The sequence below is a fragment of the Agrilus planipennis genome, unplaced genomic scaffold, assembly GCF_000699045.2.
Source record: "Agrilus planipennis isolate EAB-ADULT unplaced genomic scaffold, Apla_2.0 scaffold127, whole genome shotgun sequence".
Lineage (NCBI taxonomy): Eukaryota > Metazoa > Arthropoda > Insecta > Coleoptera > Buprestidae > Agrilus > Agrilus planipennis.
In genome coordinates, this window is record NW_020442450.1 from 573,074 (window position 1) to 585,609 (window position 12,536).

General features: G+C 36.9%; 1 protein-coding gene across 1 annotated transcript in view; it reads left to right on the forward strand.

The window, feature by feature from the left end:
• The window catches only part of LOC108736474 (protein-tyrosine sulfotransferase), a 241,466-nt gene that overhangs the window by 46,699 nt on the left and 182,231 nt on the right, over positions 1-12,536 (forward strand). The window contains exon 2 of the mRNA XM_025980499.1: positions 12,291-12,349. The gene's annotated coding sequence lies outside the window, so the exon portion shown is untranslated. The remainder of the gene's footprint in view (positions 1-12,290; positions 12,350-12,536) is intronic.

The window sequence follows — 12,536 nt, forward strand, 5'->3', positions numbered from 1 at the left end:
CTCCTCGATCAGTTTTTTGCCAGCAAAGACCAAAAATTTTATGAGCGTGGAATTATGCTACTACCAGAAAGATGGCAAAAGGTGTTGGACCAGAACGGTCAATATATAATTTAATAAAGTATTTGTTTATTATACGAAAACTGTCTTTCATTTCCTCAAAAAAAAAACGAAATGATTTTCCGAACAACCCTATAGTTTTGACACTCCGTTGCATTTGTCTATTGTTTTCTAGTTAGTAAATTATTTTTCTCTTTCTTTACGTTAGATATATCATATTTTATCAGTTAGTTCAGTGATTTCAGTGTCGTGTTGGTGATACATTTATCTACGTATATCGTTCAGTGGGTGGATGGCGTTTCTTGTACAGAATGATGGAAACCGCGAATGAACACACACGTAGGTATATATATACACATAGGACACGGCGACATTAACAACAACGAACGGCGGAATAAAAATAACGAGATTTATGACTTATACAGTCACAGACTATCCGAATTCAATTTATCACTTGCGCGGTGTATAGTCCGACTCTCTTTTTCGTTGTCTAACCGAATAAAGATTGGATGAATAATGTCGTTCTTTTTCTGTGTTGTAATTTGTCATAAGGTGAAGAATGAAACGATTCTCGAGATTTTGGAGAAGGATAGCAGCATTTCGGTGGATGTTGCAACTATTTATTATCAATGCTGTTTCCAATTGAAAATGATGGAACTATCAGCCCCGGTAGATAATGTGGGTACGGTGGGTAGTTGTAAGTACCTACACGAAAAATTCCACGTACACGCATGAGATATGAGTTTTATTTAATTTATATTTTTGGATTTATATTGAGAAACCGAAATACTCCGTGTATGGGTGTTTCCCCTAATTTATGACATTCCCTGAAAATGAATATTTATTAAAATAAGATCTATTGAATAAAACCACCGCATTGATGCTTTATGACAATATCCGAATGGTAATTTAGGTCTGTTAAGACGTTATTGTTCATACCTGCGGTACTAATCCCTTGATACCAAGAGGAGTATCATCGTAAATACTTTCGTAGTGAGACAGACATAATGGCATCAAACAATTAGGTTTTTCCCTAAATTATTGGTAGTGCATACATATACCTGCATACGGACTGTTCGGGTAGGTCTTGACCGGGGGAAGTTTGGGGGTAAATACTAAGGTTGCCACCTTTTCAGGCTTTACATAAAGTATTTCACGACTAAAAGGTTAAAAAAAAAGAACTCAGCATAAAAATAAAGTATTTTATTTTTTAAAATAATTCGAAGTGATCTGTATTCTGTCGAAACTATGTAATCCTAAAATGTAGCATCGTGCTACAGATGGCGTTCACTGTGCCGTTTGTAGTATTTTCTATTTTATTTTTTGTTTTTAAACATATTGTTTGTTACACCTAGCAGCCAGTAACAAATTGCTGGCGCTCTTAAATACATTAATAGCCTCTAAACATGGCAAACAAAGATTTAAGTAAACTAAAAGTTCATTTTTAATTAGTTTCAATGAAGCTTTATTCCTGTTGTACCGCCACTTTGCGTTCATAATAGAGAATACTCTTTCTGTAAATGCTGAAGTGGCCGGAACGGACAGCAAAAGTGACACTACTTTGAACAGATTTGGGAAATCAGGTTGTTCCGTAAATATGGCTTGTCATTTTTCTGTGCAATATTATTGATGTAAAAATACTCTGAATTTCGAATAATCGCTTACATAATTACGATGTTTACTTAAGGCCTTAAATAAAGTATTTTTGCGTACTTTATGTGTCTTGTAAAGTATAACGTTCGCACAGTCGAAATAGAGTACAATACTTTATAATAAAGTACCGGTGGCAACCCTAGTAGTGATCGAGGTGTGTTTAGTTTTAAGATATACAAACACTTTTAGATAAGAGTAACAGAAGACCAATTCAGACATCAAACAAGTAACAAGTATCTATTTAAGTAGCAATTAGTATTATTTTTAGTTCATTAGTGTGTTATTAGGATTAGGATTATTAAACGTATAATACAGTACGAATCTTTTTAATCTACATTCACTAGTTCTTCGAGGTTTATATTGTGTGAGATCAATTTTATTGATCTATGTGGTACAGCAGTTCACCGACAGAAACAATAAAAAATTTTCGTGAAGCGAGCCAAGCTCCCCACCAAGGCCCTTTAGACATCTTATAAACATAACCCTTTTCTACTGATTTGTGTTTATATCGTAAAGTTATTTGTTATTGAAAATGCCAGTTCATGAGCCAAATTGTCGCCATTTGCGGGAGGTGTTAATTTATTACTTTAATCCGAATAAATCTGCTGCTGAGGCTTGCCGGATGCTCTTAAACACTTTTACGGTGAGGCTACTAGTAGTGAAAGAACATGCTGTGAGTGGTTTCAACGCTATTAGAAAATAGCATCCAAAGCGGCATAGTCGTGGAAGTGCGAAAATTTTTGATGATGAAGAATTAGAGTCAAACTCAGGAAGAGTCGGCAAGATTATTGGGAATGACTCAATAATCAATTTCAAAACGGCTCAAAGACATGGGAATGATGCAAAAGCAATGACGTTGGTTGCCAAATACGAGTAGAAACCGAGAGAAATTGCACAGCGTTTGTTTTCGTGTGAACTGTTGCTTGAATGACAAAAATCGCCTAGGGATGAGAAATGGGTTCAGTACGATAATCCCAAGCGTCGAAAATTATACCGGCTACGATTCCGCGTTGACGCACAAACTGAATATTCACGGCTTCCAGGTCATGTTCTGTATTTGGTGGGATCAGCTAGGTGTAGTGTATTATGAGCAGTTAAAACCGCAGCATGACAATGCTCGATCCCATGTTATGAATGAGATCAAAACATACGTAGAAATATTGAAAAGTCCTACTTGACCCACCATATTATTACGTATGCTCTTACTTGCTTCGATTGATGGCACACGGCCAGGCTGACCAATACTTCTGGTCTTATGGAAAAGTCAAAAATTAGATCTATTCGTGGATCGGTTCAAAAGATGAACGACTTTTTCAACGTGGGATTCAAATGTTGACTGAAAAATGGAGAAGATAGTGGCTGACGATAGACGACACTTTAAATCGTAAATATATATTCGGTTTTTTATAATAAAGCATGGAATTTTGAAAACGAAACGACGCGACGGGAGCGAAGTTGTATGTTTTTGCATTTTACGTGTAGATGTGTGGAAGTTTCTGTCAGATGATGTGAATACCTTCTGCGAATCGGTTTAGAACCGGTGACAATGTAGTCCTTTACGGTTGAAAAGTTGGAAAAGTTTTCTAATGAATAGGGAATAGGGTGCGCTGGTTCAAGCGAAAAACAAGAAACGTAGCAAATTGCTCGCGCTTTATTGAAGTTTTATGTTCGGAAAGATAAAAACGGTAGTTTACATTCCTCAACAACTGCAAAATTGCAATTTTATTACCACTTCCCATTCTTAAAAGTTGAAAAGCGATTCGGAGACGGGGAGAGACGCAAGTGCTTTAAGACGAAGTTCTTCATTAAAATTTTCTTTAAATCGGTTTTGTATTCTAACACGAAACTTTTTTTTTAAAAATAACTTGCAAAACGCTTAGAAGCTGAAAAATCTAAAGTTGTTATTTTTTCCTTAATTTAAAATGATTGTAGGTACCACCTACTGTAAATTTACTAAATGAGTTTACTGATGTCAATATACCTCCATTTTGTTAGTTAAAGTTTTAATATTAAGCACTCCCCTAATATGAGTATTGTGCTGCAAGCGGAAGTCCTGGACAATGTTCAATATGTGTATAAATGGTGCCACTTCCTTTATGTTGGCGGCCACGGAGCCATAAATCATTACCGGTATGACACATATGAATGGGGAATGACGAGAACTGATTCTGGCATAAGGAAAAATCTTTAGCGACCGTAGGGAAATTCTATTACGTGTATTTCAAATGCAAGGAATCTTAGTAGGATTGATGACGGGGTACGGCAGACGCACTGTTGCCAACCTACTACAGGAAAAAGTCCCATATTTTCTCTAAAAATCCCTCCAACTTATTACTATTATTATTTTTTAATCCGTTAATTTAATGGTTTATTCTAAAGAAAAAAATATACAATATTTCTGTAAACATGGACAACTTTTCGTGTCGATAGCATAATACCGATAATTTTATTGTATGCGGTTATCTTGTTTCCCAAAAATGCAGTCAAAACCAGACCTTAGGGGTTTAGATGCTTAGATGTTCGGATATCGGAACGATGCACCAACTCAAACATTTATTTTTATTAGTTTTAACATCTGTTTCTGATCTGTTGGCTGGTCACTTTCAAGATGTTTGCTGAAGACCATACAATGATACGAAAACAATATACAATTCAAAAGAGTTCAAGACAATTCATTGTAGGGACTTGAGCAGGTACGTGCAGGCTTCGCCAGTAGGTTTGAACGCACGTCGCCGTCGTATATCAACCGTTTCATCGTACAGCATTATACGATTATAGCTGACAAAATTTTACGTTTACAATTAGAAAAATGAGCGCCTTCATAATATAATATCAGGTCAACAAATCAAACAAAACCAACCACAAAATGGCAAATTACAAAAAATCCCACGAAAATAAGGAAAAATCCCTTCATCCCTCGAGAACTTCGAAAATCCCTCGAATCGGGATAAATCCCTCGAAGTGGCAACACTGGGCAGACGGGGCTTGTATTCCCTTACACCAACCAAAGCGATTTGACGGACTGTGACCACATTCGAAAATGAGATATCAGTACCATACTGTTACGCAAATCTATCATTTTTGTTCCTTCTTTCTATTATTTCTCCACGAAACTCCATCCGCTAATTAGAAGGATCGGAATAATTTATCGGAATGTTTTCATTTTCATTGACAATACTGCAAGGTGGTCCCTACAATTGCCGTGCGACAAAATTGTTTTGTGTGCTTTCGTGATGGGATCACAATAGTTATAGATGAGAGTAATCCTAGTAATTCACGTTTAAGAAAACATTTGTCTGTTGACGCACTATGGACTAAAAGAAACGGAATCAAATCTTGTGATAGAAAAAACAGTTTTTCTTACAAAGGTAACGCGTTCTATTAACGCATAAAACGCCAGGCACGAAAATGGAATAAACCTTGCCCATTAGGGCAGTTACCCGATACGACTAATACAAATTTTAAGAAACAATTAAGTTTACCATTTATTAAACTGTTTTAAAAACTGTTAATTGTAAAGCTGAATTCATTATTTCAATATTTCTTAACTTTTTTTATTTTATTTGTTAACAGAAACAGGAGTTAGGAGGGGTAGAGGTAGACCTAGATTAGATTACTGTTCGCAAATAGTTAAGGATGTGGGCTGTTCTAGTTTTAGGGAAATGCGAAGTTTAGCTCAGGATAGGAAAGAGTGGAGGTACGTGTCCGACCAGTCTTAGGACTGATGACCTTATGATGATGATGATGATGATGTTAAAATTTTAATTTCGATGTGTTTGAAATACATAATTACATTGTTTTTTTTATCCGGCCCTGGCGACCTTCAGCCACTTATCTAATGTTTAATGGTTGTCCTGCCGTGAGGTTGCTATAAAAGGTTGTAAAGATACCAACTGGCTTTAAAAGTCAATCTATTATGGCTGTGAGTTTTGTATAATATGTAACTCCAGGTGCTATAGCTCTTTGGCATGTAACAATGAATGAACATGTTTACTACTGATTATTTTTATCGGTTTCTTAACACACGGTAGTGGTTTTCAATTTCTTTATTTTGATTTTTATCTTGTTAGTACACGTGACGTAGTTGTTAATCTTAAAAACAAGTGACATACTTGATATCAATCGGCACTTACTTTAGTAATGGACTGAATATTCTACAGGTTTTTAACTGGCGGAATCGTAAATGCTTTCTTATTTTTGTGTAAATTTTATGCCATACATTAGACACTTCCCCAATATTTAAAATAGTGTACATAATTTGGGTCCTAAAGTAAACTTTCTTGGTTCAGAAGTATTTTTAAAACTTCTTGCATTTTTATTACACGATAATTTTCTTATTTACACATTTTACGCATACGTAACACCAATTCAAACTCCTGCTTCTTGGAAAAGTTTTTTAGGACGAAGAATATCTTTTAATATAGTTTAATAAGTCACTAAAAAGCTATAAGGTTTATTTTTTGTACGGAAGTTTTAAAAAGTTTTAGTTACTTCAGCAAGTCTCGAAACTGCTGTTAGAAGATTTGTTGTTTTGAAAGGTTTTTTTAAAAAATTTGGCCTACCATATTGCTTTAAAATAGAAGTATATGTATATAATAAAAGAAACTTTATGAAATCTTATTTAAGTACGATATTAGTAGGTAGCTACATTATAGAATGTATTAGAAATTAATATAATCCATTAGGATATCATCATCATCATAAGGTCTTTATTCCTAACACTGGTTGGACTGACACATCTACTCTTTCCTATCCTGAGCTAATCTTCGCATTTCCCTAAAACTAGAATATACCACATCCTTAACTATTCGCGAACAGTAATCTAAGTCTACCTCTACATATCTTAACACCTGTTTCTACCTCTATGTCTCTGACTAGACCTCTTCATTTCTAACCTTCTCTATCCACGGTATCCTCATCATCTAACACCACATTTCCAATGCTTCTAGTCTTTTCCATGTTTTGCCCCCGTATAGTGTCTCAACAATTTTTTCGAATTTCTAAATTAATCGTTCGTGAGCATGGATGTGACTTCTTTTTATTGGAGGCGACTCTGCCCTGCACTATTCTCTGCTTTATATCCCTATTACTCCTTCCGTCCTGACTTGTCTGACTTCCTAGATACTTAAAATCGGCTACTTCTAATTTTTCGTTTTCTTTGTATTCCCTCTTCCCCTACCAGTATTTTTGTTTTACTTTTATTTATTTTCATACAATACTGTTTTGTCAATACCGCTTCCATTAAGATATACATGTAAACTTTATTATTAATTAAAATATTGTAGAGACCAACAAGTTATCACACTTGCATTTTGAGGGTTGATATATTTGTTTAATTTACTATGAATTCCAGCAGTTTTCAGCCCTTACTTCAACAGTTTATTAAACATACACGCGCGTCTTTTTTGCGTCTTGGTTGACGTCGCGGTGCTGGTTGGCGTCAGTGTAATAACGAAGTGTCGTTCTTTCCGGCAGAGATGGTCTAACATATGGTTGCGGTTTACGGAGAGCAAGCAATAAATTCTTCTATGTTCCGGACATTTGTTACGAGGCTATGGTGTAGCTACGTAAATTACTCGCTTCCATCGCGACGTGGTACGGCGCGACCGACGGAGACACCTTGTTTAAATCTTCGTCTAAGGAACGCGTTTAATTTTCAACCCTCGTAAGGTGCGATAATAAAGTCAATTAAAAATTATTACGTAGCCTCTGTTTTATTTATCTTTTAATTCGATTCTATAATTATTTGAAACGAGGTCGAGTAGTAGAAATAAGCAAGTTATTTTAAAATTTCTGTTGCTTTAATGGATAAACAAGTTGCTCTGAATTATTAGCCTTTGGATAAAGGTTACTTTGTGTTTTCTCAGGTATACTTCATTTACTTTCTCTAGCGATGTTCCCCTTCCAATGTCTTGGATGCGCGATAGCAAAATCGTAGGTATATAGGGAGAAAAAAGCTCATTTTACTCTCGGCTCTTGTTCATTGAACATACTTTTTCATACAGTACCTACCAAAAGTTTTGTTCAATTATGAATAGTAGTGCCAGTCGAAAACAAGCATTAATGCTTTTAATATGTCTTCAAATATAAATAAACATCTCGTTGATATTTTCAGTAGTAAATGGTACCAATAACAGCACATTTGAGCAATGCAATTGTAGTGGATAAAATGGTCAATTTTTCCGTGCAGTACTGTACGGATTATACGCTCCTCACCTATTAAGAGTTTGGCCAAGAGTTGTCTCCTTCCTTTTCTGGCCTAGTGCTGTTCTTTTCTACTTTGCATCGGTCAAACTGAAGGTCACATCGCTGCAGAAATAAACGAACTATATATACTTATTATCTTGAGCCAAGGAGACAAAATCATTTCACTCCACTAGTGTTGAAAAAAGTCTAAAAATTGTACTAAACTGTGGTTGCAGCGAATTTGGAATAAGCTGATCAATGTTCTGTGACATTGACAATGTTCAAAGTCAAAGACATTTTACCTATGAAGAGATCAATAACGATGATGATTTTGATATTTAATGAAATACTTCAAACCAGCACCAATTTAATAGATTTGTCAATTTAGAGTAAATTCAGAAAAAAAATCCATAGTGAACACTTTGAATTTTTGCAGGGTTAATTCGCTATTGCATTGAAATTTCTTTTAGAACCGCAACTGTCATATAAATTTGTGGAAAACATAGCAAATTTGACTTAAGATAAAAATTAATTAAACACTTAATTGCTATAAAAAATCACAGTATCAATTAAAAATATATAAGTGAATGTTAAAAATAATAATATTTTTAATACTTTATAGTGGCAATCTCACCTGATGTGTCCGGTAGAGTTGGACACAAGTGTACAGGTGAGATTTTAGAGTGAAACTTTTATTACATCGCTTCAAATTTTTTTGGCCGTCTGTCGCACGTCGCATTACAGCCGGCCGCGGAGTAGGGGTAAAACTGAAAGGCGCTCGGCAGAGCAGCCAAACCCAATATGGCGGCGCCCATGGTTCGCATGAGGTATAATCGTGTAGCATTTATATTCTCACTCATTCGTGCAAGTGCATGACAATTACATTTATAGACTGTGAAGCTGAATGCGAAGATGAAATTATTGATAGAATAACTGAAGTTCAAAATGATTCAATGATTTAAATAAATATTGCTCTCAGTTTTTAACATGCGTCTATTATCTGAATGATTGTATTTATTATATACTCCCATATTCTCATACACAGGTTGAAATTAAAATTTATAGTTGGATATCTTGTCTACTATTGATTTCCCATTATTATGGCAATTTTTCAATCATTAAGATAAGATTAAGAACGCGATTTTAATATATAATTAAATATTTAATAATTTTCCGAAAATTTACAGTTGGATGCCTACAATCCGAAAAGTTTTACTTGCATCGTGATTTCATAAAACCACACAATTGTTTTTTATTTCTGTTTAAACAATAATAATATTAAATTGCAAGTGATTTTTTAGTTGTGTTGTACTGGGCTATAAGTTCACCTGTATCATAGATTATTTTTATGTTGTGGAAGTCGTAAATTGTCTGTATTTTCATAGCTACAAATACAGCTTACCAGTGCTATACAACAGGGACTATGTATTCCAATCGCCAAAGTTTAATTGTCAGATGTTTTCCGTCCTGTTTAGATTGCTGCTCCAAATGGTTCCCATGCTGAATTAAATCTCGCGAACTTTGCTGCAATTACGAAACTGTTGGCGAAACCGGGCCGTAAATGATCTAAAGAACGAAAATTAAATTTTATTTATTCGTCTAACTACAACCTGCTATAGCAGGATTTTCTTCTTTTGTTACTGTGTTGCGATACAAAATTTAATAATTTTGTAATTTTACCTAAGTTACTCTAAAATGGAGGCACGAATAATGTTGAAAGAAGAACTACTTTGCTGCGAATATTTTGAATATAATGTCCCTATACTACGAGCCCTGAGGCACTTGAATAGGACCTTAGTCTTATTAAATACTAGAGATGCACGGGATACTTAGTTATTTTTGCCGGATAGCTACATTTAATGGTTTATGTCTTCGTTTTGACGGGTTTTCTGTTAAATGCAACGTCCCAAATCACATTATGTCCCCGTTCAAAAAGTCGTTTAAAAGTCAAGCCAATGAAATTCCAATTCTTGTTTGGCGGATTTTCAATGAAAGGGTTGAGTTGAAACCGTTGAAAGGAACCTATAATGTTTAAAAACACTAAAAGGGTGCAAGGTGACAAAATTATACTAAGTTATTATTAATAAAAACCCGATATACCAACAAATGATAGAAAGTGTAAAGCTCTTGTTACACGGTCTTTACATAGAGCGTGGAACGTGAATCGATGTCCCACCCGCCCGCCGCCGCCTTGAAAAGGAATCAGTGAAACCGTTAGGATGCGCCTGTCCGCTCCAGGCCGCACCGAACCCGTTACACGGAGCGTAGATTGGTAATTCACGTGCTGTGTTACAGGAGCATAAACTCCACGTTACATAGCGCCTGTAGCGTGGATCGGCGCTCTACCCGCCCGTCGTCGCCGTGAATAGAATTCAAAGAAACCACTAGTAGGCGCTAATCCAATTCAGGCTGCGCCGAACCCATTACACGGAGCGTGGATTAGTAATTCACGTGCTGTGTTACAGGAGCATAAACTTCACGTTACACAGCGCGTGAAGCATGGATCGCCGTCGCACCCGCCGCAGCCGTGAAAAGAATCCACACAAACTGGTAGGACGCGCCTATCCGCTCCAGGCCGCGCCGAACCAGTTACGCGGAGCGTGGATTGGTAATTCACGTACAGTGTAAATGGAGTTGAAAACCCATGTTAAACGGCGCGTGGATCGGCGCTCTACTCGCCCGTCGTCGCCGTAAATAGAATTTAAAGAAACCACTAGTAGGCGCTAATCCAATTCAGGCTGCGCCGAACCCGTTACACGGAGCGTGGATTAGTAATTCACGTGCTGTGTTACAGGAGCATAAACTCCACGTTACACAGCGCGTGCAGCATGGATCGGCGTCGCACCCGCCGCAGCCGTGAAAAGAATCCACACAAACTGCTAGGACGCGCCTATCCGCTCCAGGCCACGCCGAACCTGTTACACGGAGCGTGGACTGGCAATTCACGCTTCGTAAAACACGAGTTTAAATTTCATGTTACACGGCGCGTGGAGCGTGGATCGACGTTCCACGCGCTCGTCGCATCCGTGAAAGAATTCAAATAAACCGATAGGACGCGCTTGTTCTCTTCGGGCCGCGCCGAACCTGTTACACGGAGCGTGGACTGGCAATTCACGCTTCGTATAACACGAGTTTAAAGTTCATGTTACACGGCGCGTGGGGCGTCGATCAACGTTCCACGCGCTCGTGGCATCCGTGAAAAGAATTCAAATAAACCGATAGGACGCGCCTGTTCGCTTCGGGCCGCGCTGAATCTGTTACACGGAACGTGGACTGACAATTCACGCTCCGTAGAACACGAGCTTAATGTTCATGTTACACGGCGCGTAGGGCGTGGATCGACGTTCCACGCGCTCGTCGCATCCGTGAAAGAATTTAAATAAACCGATAAGACGCGCCTGTTCGCTTCGGGCCGGGCCGAACCTGTTACACTGAGCGTGGATTGGCAATTTACGCGCTGTGTAACAGGATCTGAAAGGTCATGTTACACAGCGCGTAGAGCGTGGCGTTTAACGCCCCCTACGCCGCCGTGAAACGAATTCAAAGAAACCGCTAGGACGCGCCTATCCGCTCCAGGCTGCGCCTAACTCGTTACGTGGAGCGTGGATTGTCAAGTAACGCGCTGTGTAAAATGAGCTTAACATGGCCTTAACAGTTCGACTATAGTAATGTGTTCTTGTTCGCGAGAAAAAGTAAGCACAAGAATTATATTGAGATAACTAATAAGGACATACGTCCTACCCCAATACAATCTTAATTACCAATTTTCGTCACGCAGGTGTTTTGTTATAATTATGAAATTATTATTACTGGTGTTTGTTTTTCCCCTTTTTTGTGGTAGAATTACCCGGCACTGCTGGGTACACGGTGTCATTATCCGGTACCCGGTCGGATCCACCAGGTATTGGATCTAAATCTCCATTGAATTAATTAATTAATTTGAATATAGGTATGTGGTACAGTTCCATCCTTTCATTGCACGTTCTATTAGTCCACTAATTTCAGAAAGTTGTGCCATCAGAGCAGATAACAGCACAAATTTCCTTTCCGAACATACGTTATAATGTTTAGTGAATATCAAATTTGTTAGGATGTGATTACCATACTATATGTCGCATAAAAGCTGTTTTAGTTTTAAGAACGAATGAACTTTTTATGAACAGTATGAAAGGATTACTATTATATATCATAATCGATGTTTGGTGACATCAATTAATCTGAAACCAACATGTGTAGGCCGAGGGAACTTTTGACAGTCAGTATAGGTAACTTTTTACATTATGTAACGTTGTATCAGAATAATAAAAGTAGTTAAATTTATGACAGTTTAATGACTAAATTGGATTATTGTTGTTATTTTTATTATAAATGTAATTATTTATTTCTTCTTTCAGTGTTGTGAGGTCACAGAACGCAGTTTGATCCCAAAAGTAGGTGCATTTAATTGTGACAGGTAAGAAAATCTAATATAAACTTACGTTTATTGCATTTCAATTTGTATTATAAAAATTATAAAAAACAGTTGCAAAGAAATTTAAAAATTAGCAAAGGATAGTTTCTTGCATTTATAAAAATTACTGCATCTAAGTCATACAAGAACAAGAAAAGAAGTACGTTCGACGATTTAAGAAAAAACTAAC